We start from the raw sequence: 19,320 nt of genomic DNA, 5'->3' as shown, positions 1-19,320 counted from the left end.
TCCTACTTCACATTATGAGGGAAAAATAATCCAGACACTAAGTATTTTTTCAATGTGTAGGTAGAAGTTTCAAGGCCAGATGTCCTATAAGAAACACATTTTAGCAAAGGCAAATTACAACTAATTATAGAGGCTGCAGAAAAAGACTTATAACACATGACTTAGTGCCACCTAGAACTAATATTTGATATTGGACCATGCACATGGCTACTGCAGGAATGATCAGGTTTCCTGTTTGCATGGTATTTGAGACTTGAATTTTGTGGTGTGTGTATATCAAAAGGTCAAAGTGTCATGATTGTAAACCACTCTCACCAAGTATTTTTTACAGATGTTTAAAATATTGAGGTAGAAAAGATTTGTGAGAATTGCGGCTGACATTTGGACAAACTGTTTAGCAGTGCACACCTGCAGAGTAGTACTTGGTTTTCTGCTAGTGATTGGAATTAATTTTTCAGGAAAAACATAATAGATGAAACACGTTCCTAAACAGGTTATTTTCCTATATTAAGTTTTGATTAGTAAAGTAGGAATTTAAGTTAAAAATTATACATGTATTAGTAGAACTGGAAAATTTAAATTGTTTCAAGTTATATCGTAGAATCACAATAAAAGACTTATTTTCTAAATAAAATTAGTGTGGGATGGTAGGTTAAATAAAGAGATCTTTTAGAGTTATAGGAAGGCATGTCTAATTTGTAATTAACTTAATTCTGCCAACATTAGTGGTTATCCTACTCTTCAATGCGCTTCAGTAGTATCACTAAGATTATTATATAATTTTCTCCTCAAAATACAGTAATATAATGATTTGAGTGTTACTAGTGATAATAGTTGTAATAAACTGCCTTAATATATATATATATATGTTTTTGTAGTCAGTGAAAGTAAGGCAGTGACAGACTCTTGCATGTGCCCCAACTGGGATCCACCTGGCAAGCCCACTAGGGGGCGATGCTCTGCCCATCTGGGGCACTTGCTCAGTTGCACCCAGAGCCATTTTTTAGCACCTGAGTCAGAGGCCATGAAGCTGTCCTCAGAGTCTGGGGCCAACTCACTACAATGGAGCCATGGCTGTGGGAAGGGAGGAGGAGGAGGAGGAGGAGGAGGAGGAGAGAGAGAGAGAGAGAGAGAGAGAGAGAGAGAGAGAGAGAGAAGCGAGAAGGGGAGGGGTGGAGAAGCAGATGGGTACTTCCTTTATGTGCCCTGGTCGGGAACTGAACCCGAGGCATCCGTACACTAGGCTGACACTCTACCCCTGAGCCAACAGGCCAGGGCTCTTAATATGTTTTTGTAATCATTATAATTATAGAGAGTTTTCTCGATGAGAAGTTGACCAAGTTGTGTTAGGTGAACTAAAAGGTCACCTTGTTTACTCTGAATTATTTTCAGTATATTGATCACTCAAAATATTTATTAACTTTTTGCTATCAACTCTGAGAGACATCTGTTGTCACTTCATAACCTCCTTTAGATCCTACAGATTTTTTTACTTGTGAACCGTTTTTTTTCTTTTCTTTTTTGTTTTATTTTATTTAGAAAATTAACTTTAACAGGATGACATTGATCAATAATAGTACATAGATTTCAGGTAAACATTTCTATAGCATTTGAACTGTTGATTATGTTGTATACCCATCACCCAAACTCAAATCATTTTTTGTCACCTTACATTTGTCCCTTTTTATACCCTTCACCCAACCCCATCCCTCATCCCTCATCCCTCATCCCTCATCCCCTTCCCCCACTCTCCTTTGCCTTTCCCCTGGTACCAGTTCACTTTATCTGTGTCTGTGAGTCTCAGTTTTATATCCCACCTATGTGTGAAATCATATAGTTCTCAGCTTTTTCTGATTTACTTGTTTCACTCAGTATACTGTTCTGAAGGTTCATCCATGTTGTTGTAAATGTCACTATGTCATCATTTCTTATGGCTGAGTAGTATTCCATTGTATATATGTACCACTTCTCTTTATTCAATCCTCTATCTAGGGACACTTTGGTTGTTTCCATGTCTTGTCCACTGAATAATGCAATGAACTGGGGGTGCATGTGTCTTTACATACTAATGTTTTGAAGTGTTGGGGGCAGATACCCAGTAGAGGGATTGCTGGATCATATGGTAGTTCTATTCTTAATTTTTTGAGGAACCACCATACTTCCTCCCATAATGGTTGTACTAATTTGCATTCCCACCAGCAGTGAATAAGGCTTCCTTTTTCTCCACAGCCTCTCCAACATTTGCTATTACCTGTCTTGTTGATAATAGTCAATGTAACAGGTGCGAGGTAGTATCTCATTGTAGTTTTGATTTGCATTTCTCGAATAGCTAGTGAAGATGAGCATCTTTTCATATATCTGTTGGCCATTTGCATGTCCTCTTGGGAGAAGTGTCTGTTCAGGTCCTCTCCCCATTTTTCAGTTGGATTGTTTGCTTGTTTGTTGCTGAGCTTTGTGGGTTCTTTATATATATTGGATATTAACCCATTATTGGAGCTGTTGTTTGCAAATATCTCATTTTAGTTGGCTGCCTATTTGTTTTGTTGTCAGTTTCTTTTGCTGTGCAGAAGCTTTTTTGTTTGATATAGTCCCATTCATTTATTTTTGCCTTCACTTCTCTTGCTTTTGGGCTCAAATTCATAAATTTTTCTACACGGCAAAGGTCCATGAGTTTATTAATTATGCTTTCATCTATGTAATTTATTGTTTCAGATCTTACATTAGGTCTTTGATTCATTTTGAATTGATTTTTGTGTAGGGGGACAAACTGTGGTCAAGTTTCATTCTTTTGCATGTGGCTTTCCAGTTTTCCCAGCATCATTTATTGAAGAGTGTTTCTTTTCTTCATTGTGTGTTTTTAGCTCCTTTGTCGAAGATAATTACTGCACTTATATGTGGTTTTATTTCTGGGCTCTCAGTTCTATTCCATTGGTCTGTATGTGTGTTTTTTTGCCAGTACCATGCTGTTTTGATGATCATGGCTCTATAATATAATTTGAAGTCAGGTAGTGTGAAAGTCCAGCTTTGTTCTTCTTTCTCAAGATTGCTTTGCTATTCAAGATCTTTTGTGATTTTATACGAGTTTTAGAATTCTATCTATTTACATGAAAAATGCCATTGGAATTATAATAGGTTTTACATTGAATCTGTAAGATAACTTTCCTTAGTACAGACATTCTAACAATATTAATTCTTTTAATGCAAGAATACAAGATCTTTTTCCATTTCTCTGTGTCTTCATCTATTTTTTTCATCATTGTCTTAATAGTTTTCAGTGTAGAGTTCTTTCACCTCCTTGGTTAAATTTATTCCTGTTTTATTGTTTTTGATGCTGTTGTAAATGAGAAAGCTTTCTTAATTTCTTTTTCTGGTAACTTGTTATTAGTGTATAGGAATGCAACTGATTTTTGTATATTGGTTTTGTATCCTATAACGTTACTGAATTAGTTTTTCTAATAGTTTTTTTATTGGTAGGAGTCTTTAGGGTTATTTGTATGTAAGATAATGTTATTTGTAAGCAAAGATAATTTTAGTTTTTCCTTTTCAATATGGATGCTTTGGTTAGGACTTCTAGTCTAGTACTATGCTGAGTTTAAGTGGTTAGAGTTAGCAGTCTTGTTCCTGATCTTAGAAGAAAAGCTTTCAGCTTTTCACTCTTGTGTATAATGTTAGCTGTGGCCTTATCATATATAGTCTTTATTATGTGGACATACATTCCCTTTGTAACCACTTTGCTGAGAGTTGTTATCATAAATGGGCGAATTTTGTCATTGCTTCTGTATTTATTGTATTGATTATATAGTCTTAATTTTGTTAATGTGTTGTATCACATTAATTAATTTGTGTATGTTGAACCATCCTGTATCCCTGGAATAAATACTGCTTGGTATGGGGTATAATCCTTTTAATGCAATGATTTTAAACTGGTGTTCTGCAAGAATTTTTAAAACATGCAATACCTGGCTATGTAGTCAAGGGCACTGACCTCTTTTCCCTTTTGTCAAATAAAAATGTTAGCAGCCAACAAAACAATAGCTGTTTGGTGTGGATGAATCAGAATTATACCTATTTTTGGCCTGACTGGTTGGTTCAGTGGTAGAGCGGTGTTTGAATGTCCAAGGTTTGATTGCCTATCAGGGCACACAGGAAAAGTGACCACCTGTTTCTCTAACCCTCTTTCTTCCCTTCTCTCTCTTCTACAGCCATAGTTTGATTGATTTGAGTGCACTGGTCAGGGCGTTGAGGTTGGCTTCATGAGCCCCAGTGTCAAGTGCTAAAAATAGCTCAGTTGTGAAAATGGCCCCATATGGGCAGAGCATCGCCCTCAAGTGGGGGTTGCCGAGTGGATCCCAGTTAGGGTGCATGTGGGAGTCTGTCTCTCTATCTCCCCTCCTCTCACTTAGAAAAGAAGAAAATATATATACTGTTTTGTCAGATTGGCAAAAAATATATTTTTTGTTGTGCTGCAGAATTTTGTTTTTTTAGAGAGAGAGAGAGAGGGATAGACAGGGACAGACAGACAGGAAGGGAGTGAGATGAGAAGCATCAGCTTATAGTTGAGGCACCTTAGTTGTTCATTGATTACTTTCTCATATGCGCCTTGACCAGGGGACTCCAGTTGAGCCAGTGATCCTTTGCTCAAGCCAGTGACCTTGGGTTTAATCCAGCGACCTTGGGCTTCAAGCCAACGAACATGGGGTCATGTCCATGATTCCATGCTCAAGTCAGCAACTCCATTCTCAATCTGGTGAGCCCACTGCTCGAGCTGGATGAGCCTACACTCAAGGTGGTGACCTTGGGGTTTTGAACATGGGTCCTCAGTGTCCCAGGCTGACACTCTATCATGCTGCCTGTTCAGGCGGTTGAAAATCACTATTTTAATGTATTGTGGAATTTGGTTTGCTGATATTTTGTTGAATATTTTTCATCTGTATTCTTCAGTTATATTGGCCTATAACTTTATTTTCTTGCGTCCTTATCTGGTTTTGGTATCAGGTAATGCTGGCCTTGTAAAATGCTTTTAGAAGTGTTCCCTCCTCTTTATTTTGTGTGGGGGGGAGTAGTTGAGAAGGATTGATATTCTTAATTGAATGTTTGGTAGAATTTACTGGTGAAGCCATTGGGTCTTGGACTTGTGATTGTTGGGAGGTTTTTATAGCTGATTTAGTGTCTTTCATTCTCAGTTTTCAACGATAATTTATTTGTTCGTATCAGATTGGCAGTTATTTTCTCTCAATACTTTGAAAATGTTATTTCACTGTTGAAATGGTTCTGTTCTTGCAACTGAGGTTTTTGCCTTTTAGTTAGTGGTGTTGTCATTTTATTGTAAAATGTATATATATTTTCTAGTTGTATTTAAGATTTTTTTTGGTCTTTGGTATTCTTCAGTTTTACAGCAGCACCTCTGAAATGAATAACTCCTGGGGATTTATTGTTTCCTATATCTATGGATTGGTTTTGATTATGCCTGTGAAATCCCTCCTTATTATTTGAATATTAATGTAGTCATATTTTATTGTTTTTGTCTTCTGGAACTCCATTCTCACGTTTAGAACTTTTCGGTCTGTCCTTTGCATCCTAACCTTTCATGTTTTTTAAAATCTTTTTTATCTCTTGGGGCTTCATTGTGGGCAATTTTCTCAAATCTGTTTTCTATCTATTTCAGTGAATCTCTCAGATCATGAACTTTTGTGTAACATATAAGAGGGTTTAAAATTTACTGTTATCCAGTGGTTCTCCAAGTGTGATCTGAAGACCCCTAGGGATTCCCAGGTGTTTTCAGGGTATACATAAAGTTAAAACTGTTTTTATAATAATACTAAGACAGGATTTACTTCATTTCATTATCATTGATTATTGAGAGTGGAGTAGAATTTTCCAGAGGATACTTGATGTGTGCTATCATAACAGATTGAAGGCAGAAGCAGATTTGAAAATCCAACTATTTTCTATTAGGCCAATTTTTTAAAATTTTAAAATAATTTTATTCTTTTTAGTAATTCTCTTTTAGTTTGGAAAATACAGCTATTTTTCATAAAGCATATAAACTTGATTTTATAATTTATAATATAACATGTGATGGAGTTATTTAAAAATAATTATAAAATAATATATATAAAACCTGTATTTTAACATTTTCTTCTTTTTTACTTCTCGTGTGATAAATATGGGTAGATATAATCCATATACAGATAAGGTTTGTGGGGCTCTCAGTAATTTTTAAGAAGGTAAAAGGTCCTTAGATAAAAAACATTTGAGGACCACTGGTATAGAGAGTCATTGAATTATTTTAAGCTAGTAAGCAACTTGATTGAATTTAGTAAGTTGACAGATTTTTCAGAATGGAGGAATAGATTGGAGAACATTATTTCAGATAATAATGAGTAGTTAGGTTCACTTTGTGGTCTTCTAGGAGGAGAATGATGGGGACTAGACAGAACTAAGTCATGGCTGTGGGCGTGGAGACCTGGGCACCGATTCTGGAGGAAATGTGGATGGGATAGTGTGCTGTTAATTTAGATTCTTTTTTAGAATTTTTTTTTAGATAAAGACTTGTCTGTCAAGCTCATTATAGTTAGTATAATGGGGGCAAACCATGTATTAAATGATCATTTTAGTACTTAATTTTCTTTACTTGAAGGAAAAGTTCATTCATTCAACAAATCTTTATTGAATGCTGTACTGAATACTGATGATATAGTGACTAATGAGAGACTACTTTTCTCTCCTTGTGAATGTTTTAAGGAAAAATTGATATATCTTTAGTGGTTTATGAATTTAATTTTAGCATAGAAAATTTGAAAACCAGGGCAAAATATTTTGTTTTAGATGTAGGTTATTTTTTTTGAACTGAAATAACTGATTTAAAAACATTGGAAAGGAAATAAAAAACCTAAATTACAAACAGATAACTTTTGGATAGATGAATGCGAAGATAAATTTGGTTCAAATTGTATTATGTGCTTTGAAAGTTTGAGAACAGAAGAAATCATTGTTTCCTGAACTTCTACCTGTGTCTACAGCTTCCCCATTAGAAGCAGTGGAAAGAGGAGTTAGCTAGTTGGAATATAACATTGTTACAAAGACCCGTTTCTTTAAGAAAGACATACATTGATTTACATTGTAGAATCTTTCCCTATGTTATATATAGCATCTATTTTCAACTGGTGTGCTGCAAGAATTTTTAAAACATGCAGTATCTGACTATTTAGTCAGGAACACTGATGGTTTTTTTCTTAGATTGTCCAATAAAAAAGTGACAATAGCCAGCACAACAATAGCTACCTGGTATGAAAGAATCAAAATTATACCGACTTTTTTTTTGTTAGATTGGCAAAAAATACAGTGGGGCAAAGTAGGTTTATAGTGATAAGTATGTGAAACAGTTTATTTCTGTATGTTATTATTTATTAATGTATTATTTTCCATATAAAGAGCTATAAACCTACTTTTGCCCCACCCTGTATAACATTTTTTGGTGTGTTGTAGAATTTTAGTAATTCGTTTATGTGTGCCATGAGATGAAAAGGTTGAAAATCACTGGTGTATAAGCTTGAGACTTAAGCCACATGAACACTAAACTTAGCATGAAGTGGATTTTGGTTAAATAATTAAAAAAATTGTTTTAACTTACTGAGGAAGTTTTAATTCTTATTTGCCAAGAATATGTTTTTGAAAGATTTTTATTGTACTTGTTTTATCCTTGGAAAGATTTTTCTTTTTTGAGCTGGGGTATTTTTATGCTTCTATAACTTTTATTTTAGGAAGATGAAAGTCATATTTAAAATGAGACAAGTAAGGAAGTCTTAGTTTCATGAAGGACTTTCTAAGAATATTATGAATTAATTAAAATATGAGGTTGTAATAAAAGTGCTCGTACAATGTTAGTTTTAGTGTTCAGTGTTGTGGACTCTTATATTTATATGTCTAAATACTGTGAACAGAATAGAAAATACTGGTTTGTGACTTTGCAGCTTGCTGGTAGTTAGTTACAAGTTCCCTTTTCTCCTATAGCCTTGAAGCATCACGGCATTAAATATAGTGAAGAGCACAGACGGCATCTTCTAGTCTTTTTTTTTTTGACAGAGACAGAGAGAGAGAGAAAGAGAGAGGAACAGATAGGGACAGACAGACAGGAAGGAAGAGAGATGAGAAGCATAATTTATTTTGTTGCAACTCCTTAGTTCATTGATTGTTTTCTCATATGTGCCTTGACGGGGGTGGGGTGGGGTGGAGGGGTGCACAGCAGAGTGAGTGACCCCTTGCTCAAGCCAGTGACCTTAGGCTTCAATGCAATGGCCTTTAGGCTCAAGCTAGTGACCATGGTTGGGGTCATGTCTATGATTCCACACTCAAGGCAGCAATCCCGCACTTAAGCTGGTGAGCCCATGCTCAAGGTGGATGAGTCCGCACTCAAGCTGACAACCTCAGGGTTACTAACCTGGGTCCTCTGCGTCCCAGTGCGACACTCTATCCACTGCTCCACCACCTGGTCAGGCAAGTATTTTTATTTCTGTTTGGTTCACAAGTTTTATAGGTTTCCTTTCAATCTGTAAAATGCAATGGTTCTCTGATTTTTGTTTTAATGATTAGATACTGCTAATTTTATTTTTTTGTTCAACCTGTTTATTTTTGCCAAAGTTTTTGAAACTTACATATCTAGTAGTATTTAGAAACTCTTCTTAGTCTATATCTGAACCAAGTTTTCTAAAACCTGATTATAGATGGGTTTTACTAGTCTGACAATTTCTGCCTATTTTTTGGAGTGTTTTAGATTATTTACATTTTATGTAATTTTTATATGGTTAGGTTTAATTATAATGCTTTTTATTTGTTTTCCATTTGTCCTAATTTTTGTTCCTTTTATTTCTTCTTTTCCTGCCACTTTGTAGTAGTTAAATATATCTTGTCATTACATTTCATCTTCATTATTATTTTATTCCCTATACCTTTTTATTTTTTTAGTTTTTGTTTTGAGTTGACAATATCCATGTTTAACTTATCATCTGATTTCAAATTATAGCATACTACTTCATGGATAATGTCCTTTAGTATTCTTACAACAGTATACTTCTTATCCTCTGCCATAATTTGTACTAGTGTTTTAATTCTTAGTTCTATATATGTTACAAATCCATTATACGTTGTTGTTACTATTTTGCTTTAAATAGTCAATTTTTAAGAAATTAACAACCAAAAAATGTCTTTGTATTTAACGACTTTGTTATTTTTGTCAGGCTTCATTCCTTTATGTAGACTAAAGTTTTCATTTAACAGCATTTTACTTTAGCTTGAAGATCATCCTCTTAATATTTTTTGTAGTCCATTTCATCTTGCTACAAATTTTATCAGTTTTTGTTTGAAAAAGTCTTTGCTTAAAAATTCTGATTTCTGGATTTAACCTTTGGGGTAATTCCTACTTACCCTCCTTTTTTATTTAATTTACTTTATTGACTTTTAGAGAGAGGAAGGAAAAGAGCAGGAAAGAGACAGGACTGTATATGCCCTAACCGGGCATTGAACGAGCAACCTCTGTGCTTTGGTACAATGCACAAACCAACCAAGCTATCTAGTCAGGGCCTATTTAGCTGCTTTTTATTAGAGCTTTTCTCATAGTAGCTCTATCAACTTTGTATTCAAAAGAAATAAAAGTTGGAGCGAATGATTGTGAGCTGTTAGAAGATGAAAGGTTGATAGAGTAATAGGAATAGCTTAAAGTACTTGCTTCTGTTTGTTTCAGAAGTAAGATAGTTATTTAACCAGCAAAATGAGTTTATTGTTTATAGAGAATTGCAATATAGGGAAAGGAGGCTATAGTACACCATATGCAAGTCTGAGGAGACAAAGCAAATATTAGCTTGTGTTAGTTTTTTTTTAATTATTGATTTTAGACAGAGGAGGGGGGGGAGAGAGAGAGAGAGAGAGAAACGTTTATCTGTTTCTGTATATTCCCTTAACGGGAATTGAACTGTCAACCTTTTCATTTTGGGACTGTGCTCTAACCAGCCTTAGCTATCTGGCCAGGGCTGTATCAGGTTTTAAGAGGAAATTGGAGAGGATTGTTTCAGACAAGAGTTCATTGGAGAAGAACAAGGGTTCGAGGTTGTGGCTGTTTCTCATTGGCTGCAAGTTGTGGTTAGTGCATTGTTAATGTGGCAGGGAGGTATCTTCCTTTCTTCTCTAAAAAGCTGGAGATGAACCTCAGTGGTGAAAAATGTTCTCCCATGTCAAAGTAATTATCTGTCTTCTTCCTGTTGGTTATGTGTAGGCTGCAAGCAGTGGTAGGTGCATGAAAACTTCTCCTTCAGGTATTTCTAACTTCTTTTAAAATGAGGTTTTCTTTATTTTCACACTTTTCTGAACTCTTTGGGCACTTTGTTAACAAACTCTAATATTTATCAAGAATTTTCACTTTAGGCCCTGGCCGGTTGGCTCAGTGGTAGAGTGTCGGCCTGGCATGTAGAGGTCCCAGGTTCGATTCCCAGCCAGGGCACACAGGAGAAGCGCCCATCTGCTTCTCCACCCCTCCCCCTCTCCTTCCTCTCTGTCTCTCTCTTCCCCTCCTGCAGCCGAGGCTCCATTGGAGCAAAGATGGCCTGGGCGCTGGGGATGGCTCCTTGGCCTCTGCCCCAGGCGCTAGAGTGGCTCTGGTCGCGAGGGAGTGATGCCCCGGAGGGGCAGAGCGTAGCCCCTGGTGGGCGTGCTGGGTGGGTCCCAGTTGTGTGCATGCGGGAGTCTGTCTGTCTCTCCCCGTTTCTAGCTTCAGAAAAATACAAAAAAAAAAGAATTTTCACTTTAGGTAGGCTGTTTATTCTCTTTTATGTTCCTTATTTTTAAAATGAGAATGACAATATCTTAGAGGATGTTTGTGATGATTATGAATAGTGAATACAAAGCTTCTTGAATTATTTGTACCTGCAAAGCCAGTAGGCACGGCTACCATCACAGCAGCCCGGCCCATGCAGGTTGTATGGCTAGTGGCCAGGGCTACTACTACTGCCGCCTGGCCCATGCAGGTTCGCATTGAATTCGGACAGTCGGTAAAGAAACAACCGAGCCAAGAACTGATGGGCCATCAACTTTAATTCTAGCTTGCACCCAGCGGGCAATTAAAAACACACACTGGGCTCCAAAACCCATTCACATTCAGTGCTCACAAAGCTACTGATTTATCCGAGTTTCCTAGAATCAAAGGTTTCTAGCTCACCAGACTTGATTCACCTCTGTTCCCCATCTCCTTCCTTCTCCCTGCACAAACTCTGCACTAACTGGCTTCTCACTCAACACTCCGCCATCTTGGCTGCTTCTCCTGGCCTCCTCCACGTGGCCTTTCTCTGCTCTCCTTTCTGCTCTCTCCTCTAATGCTAATCTCAGGAACCAAGAGAGCAAGCTTCCGTTCTGCCCCCATTTTATAGTGTAGAAATTAAAACCTTAAATCCAATATATAAAATAGGGAAGTCTCTAATACAAAGTCACTTATCTGGGGCATGATGGGATTGTACCACCCCACATCAAAAAGGGTGGGAAAGGCTTAGTTCTAAAACCAAGCCGCAGGCTACAAGGATTCTGCCTGCCCACAGCCCACCCCCAACACACATTATTATCACCTGGGTGACAGACTTCACGTGGGCAGCGCCATCTTTAACAAAGTGAGCATAATATATTTTATCTGCCCAACACAGGTTCTCATTGAATTCGGACAGTTGGTAAAGAAACAACGGAGCCAAAACCTGGTGGGCCATCATCTTTAATCCTAGCTTGCACCCGGCGGGCAAGTGAAAACTGGGCTCCAAAACCCACTCACATTCAGTGCTCACAAAGCTACTGACTTATCCAAGTTTTAGTGCCAGATGCAGAGGCTTCATGGAGCCATCCTCAGCGCCTCGGCCAATGCACTTGAACCAATCAAGCCATGGTTGTGGGAGGGAAAGAATGAGAAAGAGGGAGAGAAGTGGGGAGGGGTGGAGAAGCAGATGGTCACTCCCCTGTGTGCCGTGACCGGGAATTGAACCTGGGACATCTACACGCTAGCTGTCACTCTACCACTGAGCCAATTAGCCAAGGACTCTTCCCTACTGATTTAAATGCCATTTCTGACCTATTTCTAGTAGTCATATATATATTTGGGTCTGTTTCTGGGCTTCATTCTGTTGCATTGGTTTATTTGTTTAAATTACAATAGTTCTATAATAAAGCACAATGGTATAGGAGGGGCACACTCTTCTTTCTTTACATGTTATATGTGTATATATAGATATTATTCATTCATATCTCTCTGAGAATCCCAAATCATTGGCTGTCCTAGAATATTAATTTTTATTGTGACTGTATTTTATTGATTCCTTTGATTGGCTATCTTGGAATTAGATATCTTTGTATTTGTTTGATTAGTGTTTAGTCAAGTTATTTTGATTAGGAGGGTCTCTATCTCTTCATTTCACCATCTTTTCTCTCCCTCAAGCCCTTCTTTTGCTCATCCCTTCTTTTCTAGTAGTTTAACAGTTACTTACTCTGGTCTCTAGTCTAGAACCAGGTCTTATTTTGGCAAGTTAGGGCTCCTGCATGTTGCTACGAATGATATAGAGTTACTTGTCTCAGTAGTTATGTGTGAGATTTGTTTTCTCTGACTCCCTTGCCGTGCTGCTTTGTGTAAGTCCAGGCAGCCGTTGGCAGCAGCTCTTTTTAGCTTCCTTTCAAGTGTTGGGGGTTTCACTACATTACTGGTATGAAGTGTTGCGTTTTATAATGGTCTCCTGCCTTATATGGAACATTTTAGTTATGAAACAGAAAGAACTCCCCTCCCTCCCCCCCGTGCTACCAGAGCCAAACACTGAACGTTGGGAATTTCATTGGAGAAAGATTCGCTGTTTTAATATGAATGGCGCCACCCAGGAGAATAGGAATCTAATGCTCAAAAAGTGTGAACTCTATCCCATTGCGTGTAGGTTTATACAGGGCAAAATCATAGGTCACTGTGGGTTTTGGGATTGTGCTGGGAGCTGATTGGTTGAAGGTAAGGTGAGGGTAATGAATCATTTTTTCAGGTCTTGAGGAAAATTCTGAGGTCTGTTCTAGTGTCCCTTTGGTTTTTTGGGAAAGTAGCCAGGGAGTTGTTCTACCTTAAGGCTCAGGAGCTGAAACAACTTAGGTCAAGATGTTATCTTGAGCCTGCCAGAGGTCCAGACCTTGTGATCCTTAGTCAAGTCTGGGCTGTTGTCTTCTGATGCCTTGGGGGTTGCTGATGATCTGGGGGAAAGGCAAGATCTTTGATTTCTAGAGCTAGGATTTAAAGCTAAATTTAATCAAAGTCCCTTGGTTTCATTTTGTATTTATTTCTCACCTGCATCTGACAGCTTTTGCACCTTGAGCATACCTGTGTTTCTTCTTCAGCCTGAATCACTGCTTTGAGTCTAGCTTAATTTTTTTCTTTTGGTTTACATTCCCCACAGTGTTTCTAGTTATCTAGTCTGTTGTACTTTCAGAAGCATAAATCCTTTTTTTTTTTTTTTTACTGGAAATCTAGTAACTTCAGCTATCACTTCTATCTGGAATTTCCAATCTTTATCTAACTGTGCTGTTTCTATCTTTGCTGGTACATTTTCAATTTCTTGTGGACATATATGTTGGTACGATATACCTTCACCGGAAATGCCACATATCTAAAATTGGAGCCACTATTTTACTTTAAAATTTAGATCAAATAAATCAGCTGATTATTTCCTGGGTAGTGTGGAAGTTAGAGAACAGTATTTATCCAATATGATTCATGGTCAAACATCTCTCTTTCTACCCTGAAATTTTCTCTCATTCTCATCGTTTATGCAAAGTTAGAGCATGCTTAATTTCTTAGGAGACTGAGAAGATGGTTGTGTCATTGTCTGAATTAGGATGTAAAGGACAGAGGATTTGAGGGGGGCATTGGGATAAGGGAAAAGGAACAGAGTCAGTGACAGTTTATGAGTTTTGCTTTAAACATGTTGAATTTAAGCTGTTAGTATTTAAAAAAATTCTCATAGTTACTTCCCTCATGATTTAATTTCTAAATCTATCAGTTGTTGGCATCTCTGCATTTCCTTTCTGTCACATAATCCGGACGATTCCTTTTCCTGAGTGCAGTACTTCATCTTTTTATTCTCCCACTATTAAGTTCTATTTGCTCGCCTATATGTAGAATAAAGCTTATTTCTTGGACTGATACTCATGGTAGAAACCATTTGCGCTAGCTTCATTTTACAGCCTAATATATATTTCACTGCTCTCTATTTTACTGAAATTGCACTACTCTCCTTTCTATAAGATGCATGCTTTCTTCCTTTCTACCTTTGTTCAAACCTCTCACCCCCATTTGTCTTGCTTCAGAGCACAGTCTTTTAAAACCTTATGTTCTTTGAGACATTTTCCTGACTTCTCAGAATATATGTACTTAGTACTTACTGTACTGTTTAATTGGCCTTTTCTCATAGGGATGACAATAGAGAAACGTGGCTAGAATTGTGCCATTTAATAAGTGTGATTTTGAACTATTTACTTAATTTCTTTATACCTTAAGTTTCCTCCTCTTTAATGGGAAAACTTTTGCATAAGGAGTAGTATCTCATTCACAGCATTGTTAATAGGATTAAGAGATGTGAATGTAACATGATTATTACAGTGGGTGACACGTTGGAGGGGCCATAAAGAAAAAAATTTGTTTGCTTTATCTCTTTTTTTCTCCCTTTCTGTCCTCTCCCTTTTTCTTTCTTCCTGCTTTCCTGTCTTTCAAGTTTAGAGGTTACAGGAAAGGATATTTGGTCAGACAGATCTGGGTGTTCATCCCAGCTCTCTCACTTCCTTTTTGAACATTAAGCCCTAACTGCCTCATCCTTAAAATATTTCAGGCCTGGCACAGGTATGTGCTCAGTAAAGGTCACTCTTGTTTCTTTGTGACATATGTATTTGCTCATTAACCTAAATTGCTCTTAATCTTGTTATAAGTATTATTTCTCGAGTAGGTAAGTGAAGTACCTAGATAAGGTACTTTACCAATTTCTACAACTTAGTTTTTCTCAAACTGCTTCACACATAATTTTTTTTGGTTAGATATTTCTTGCTGAGAGAAGTTATATATAAGAAAACAAAGTACAGTTTTATTATTCTGTTCAAGCATCTAATTTCCTCTAGTAAATCATGCTAAAAATTAGATGGTGGAATGTAGCTTAGTCTGCAATGCTTCAGTATATATTTTTGTTCTTTTCTTCCTTAATTTCAGCCTATTTTACCTTCCAGATCTAAAAGTGGATCTAACTAATTTAGTAGTTTAAACAGAAGAGGAGGAGAGGTTAGCAGTATGATGTTCACCTCCTGATATGAAGAAAAGGGATGTCATCACAATAATAAAGAACAAAATTTCCCTAAGGTGTTGGTTGCTCTTAGGTGTCATAGTTTGATTGTTCTCTGCCTGGGGTAGTATCCCAGACAGGTGATTATGTGTGGGAAAAGAAGCCAGAGGACACACGGCTATTGATTGTATCATCTGGGGAAAATGGCTCTGGTCCTGTTATTGAGTAGCATGTATCTCAGTGATATGAGTGGCTCTACCACACAGGTGTTTACACTTAGTACAGTGATCTTTCTCATTGTTCAAATGTAACCTAATGAATGTTCAGCTTTGGCCTGTTAGTTTTGCTAGTCCTCCTTTGGGAAGATTAAGTAAAAGAATGCTAAGGAATGTCAACTCTCTTCTTCCCCAGCCTTGCATAATAAACCTTATCCACACCCTTGGTGGGAGAGAGGGTAGAAACTGCCTCTGAGAGAGAAAGGTGATGTGTGAAGATATTGGAGGTATACAAATTCCTCCTTTACTTTAGTGTACTTGGTGTTTTTTTAATGACTAAAATTAAGTTTATTAATATTGCCATCAGGGTAGAGGTGAACCAGAGATTCTGCTTTTTATAATGAGAGCAAGGGAATGTGTTTTCCCTGGCTGTCTCTTGTGTTCTCCAAGTGTGTACTTCTGCTTTGGTGACTTTATTTGGCTCTGACTCTCCAAAGTATAGTGTTACTCTTAGACATTCCTTATTGCATATTTCAATTGCCAGTGTACTTTTGCCACTGGAGAGAGTAGAGGTGAATGTCTATAATAGCTTTGTAGCAGTTTATTTCCTAGGCCCTCACTCTCTGTTTTAGGAGCTTTGGTGACAAGGGCTGCCAGTTGAGCTGTAGTCCTTTTTTGTTTGTGAACTTTGATGCCATGAGGCTGAAGAGCATAAAGTACATTGCTTCTTAGTTCCACCTTTCAGTTTCTTCCTCAACTCTTTCTTATATTTTAACCTTTTTTGAAACAAGGAGTTGGAATGATTCATTCACCTGTTTTTTTCTTTTCTTTTTTTTTTTTTTTTTTTTTGTATTTTTGTATTTTTCTGAAGCTGGAAACGGGGAGAGACAGTCAGACAGACTCCCGCATGCGCCCGACCGGGATCCACCGGCACGCCCACCAGGGGCGAAGCTCTGCCCACCAGGGGGCGATGCTCTGCCCCTCTGGGGGGTCGCTCTGCCGGGACCAGAGCCACTCTAGCGCCTGGGGCAGAGGCCAAGGAGCCATCCCCAGCGCCCGGGCCATCTCTGCTCCAATGGAGCCTCGCTGCGGGAGGGGAAGAGAGAGACAGAGAGGAAAGAGGGGGGGGGTAGAAAAGCAAATGGGCGCTTCTCCTATGTGCCCTGGCCAGGAATCGAACCCGGGTCCCCCGCACGCCAGGCCGACGCTCCACTGCTGAGCCAATCAGCCAGGGCCTTCTTTTGTTTTTTTATTTTAAGGTGAGAGGAGGGGAGATAGTGAGGCAGACTCCCACTTGCACCCTCACTGGGATCCACCCAGCAACCCCATCTGGGGCAAGTGCTCGAGTACTGAGCTATTTTTAGTTCCTGAGGTTGATGCTTGGACCAACCGAGCTATTCTTAGTTCCTGGGGCCAGGCTCAAACCAATCAAGCCACTGGCTGTGGGAGGGGAAGAGGGAGAGAAGGGGAAAGGGAGAGGGAGAAAAGCAGATGGTCGCTTCTCCTGTTGCCCTGACTGGGAATCGAACCTGGGATATTCATATGCCAGGCTGACGCTCTATTCACTTAGCCTCATTCACCTGTTTTCAGTTTTGTCCTCAATCTTATTCATGCCATTGTGAATCTGGGAGTTGATGGTTTTCAAATTTTAATTGACTAGCCCTATGTGGCCTAAGGTGAAAAGTATGCTACATACATGACTCCATGATCTGTTAGTATGAAAGTAATGGATCTATTTACATATAGTGTTTGCCACCTTTTCCTCCGTTCAGAACTTTTTTAAGGAAGTGACATTCTTGCTTGCTTCATGAGCAAAGGGCAATATTTTCAGAAATAGCTATGTGGTCCTGAAGAGAAAACATTCTTTTGCCATGAAATATGCTAACCAGACATTTTGGAAAAATTGCAACCTAAATAAGAAAGATATCACTGAAATGTGTTTGGGATTAAAAATTATCTCAAAACATTTTAGCTAGTATATTTGAGAACAGTGTTTCTTTTATTAGAATTAGAGACTTTCAATGAAGTAAAATATGTAATTATTCAATGTGATGCATACTGGTTAAAAACCGATGAACTCAAACTAATGATGGAGGTAATTACAGTTTTAATAATAAATATTATAATTCTTGTTTTGCCTTATTTTTTATTTAATTTAGTTGGTGCAGGATTGAATGGAAGCTGATTTGTAATTGATCGGATTAAAATATAATTGAAGTGAAAACAAGTTCAATTATCAAAAGGATTATTATTATTATTTTATTTTTTTTTTTTGTATTTTTCTGAAGCTGGAAATGGGGAGAGACAGTCAGACAGACTCCCGCATGTGCCCGACCGGGATCCACCCGGCACGCCCACCAGGGGCGAAGCTCTGCCCACCAGGGGGCAATGCTCTGCCCCTCCGGGGCGTCGCTCTGCGGGGACCAGAGCCACTCTAGCGCCTGGGACAGAGGCCAAGGAGTCATCCCCAGCGCCCGGGCCATCTCTGCTCCAATGGAGCCTCACTGCGGGAGGGGAAGAGAGAGACAGAGAGGAAGGAGGGGGGGTTGGAGAAGCAAATGGGCGCTTCTCCTATGTGCCCTGGCCGGGAATCGAACCCGGGTCCCCCGCATGCCAGGCTGACGCTCCACTGCTGAGCCAACTGGCCAGGGCCAAAAGGATTATTTTCTAATTATACTGTATGTGCAACCATAATTTTCTAACCATAGTTGAGAAAATGGTTGACACATTTGGTAATGTTTGTTTCATGGTGTGTGTGTGCGTGTGTGTATTTTTAATCTTTCCTTTGAGAGAGAGAGAGAGAGAGAGAAGTTTCGATTTGTTTTTCCACTTAGTTCCGTTTAGTGTGTCCTCATTGATTGCTTCTGGTACATGCCCAGACTGGGGATTGAATCTGCAACCTCGGTGTGCCAGGACAATGCTTTATCTACTGAGCCATCTGGCCAGGTCTCATAGTATATATTTTTAGGATTATCGTGATTAATGCTCATTTTTAAAGCACATTGAAATTTCAGATTTATTATAAATTTTGTTTAAACAAAGTTAGTTTTTTTCTATTGAATAATAAAAACTTGTAGTTTGTAAGAAAGCTTTATTCACTGTATCTTTTTAAAACTATTTGAAAACTCATATTTAGTGTATGCACTGTATCCTTTTCTACTAATAATTTTTTAAAAGTAAAAAATCGACTTGTTCTTTCTTTTGCTTTAAAATGTTTGTCATCTTGTGCATGCCAGATTTATTGGGCTGCAGTAGTTTTAGTGCATTTTGGCTGGAATGTTTATTATGACATCACTGTAATCTATATACGGTATGTGATTTCAGATGGTTTCAGTGTTAAATATTTTCATAATTATGCTAGTTTTGGCAGTTCACTTGGAACTTTTTCACATCTCTTTAATGAACGTGTTTTACTTCTGGGCTTTTGAGACAACCATATGTTTCAAAAATTAATAGTGTGCTTTTAATGTTAACGTTGTGCAGAAGTGTATGACTGCAAACATTTATAAGGATGTAAGTTGAACTAAAAGTAATTACAGTAAAGTTTTATTCACAGTAATAGTCTTTTAGTATTTAGAGACTATAACATCCTCCCATAATAACAGAAGATGTCATAAAGATTGAATGGTGAAATGGTTTTGTGGAATGCAACATTGTGAAGTTTGTTTTGCATCGACTTAAAATGAATATAAGTTCATATGAAAATTTTCTTTGTTGTTTATGATTGTAAATCTTTTACATTTAATTGTATTGAAGTTTCAAACAAATTTTTTTCATTTGCTAATATA

General features: G+C 37.8%; 1 protein-coding gene across 5 annotated transcripts in view; it reads left to right on the top strand.

Annotated features, from left to right (window-relative positions):
- The window catches only part of VPS13B (vacuolar protein sorting 13 homolog B), an 890,836-nt gene that overhangs the window by 25,594 nt on the left and 845,922 nt on the right, over window positions 1-19,320 (top strand). The gene's annotated exons all lie outside the window — the stretch shown is intronic.

This window comes from Saccopteryx bilineata, chromosome 3 (genome assembly GCF_036850765.1).
Source record: "Saccopteryx bilineata isolate mSacBil1 chromosome 3, mSacBil1_pri_phased_curated, whole genome shotgun sequence".
Classification (NCBI taxonomy): Eukaryota; Metazoa; Chordata; class Mammalia; order Chiroptera; family Emballonuridae; genus Saccopteryx; species Saccopteryx bilineata.
This window is presented reverse-complemented; position numbering and strand designations above follow the sequence as displayed.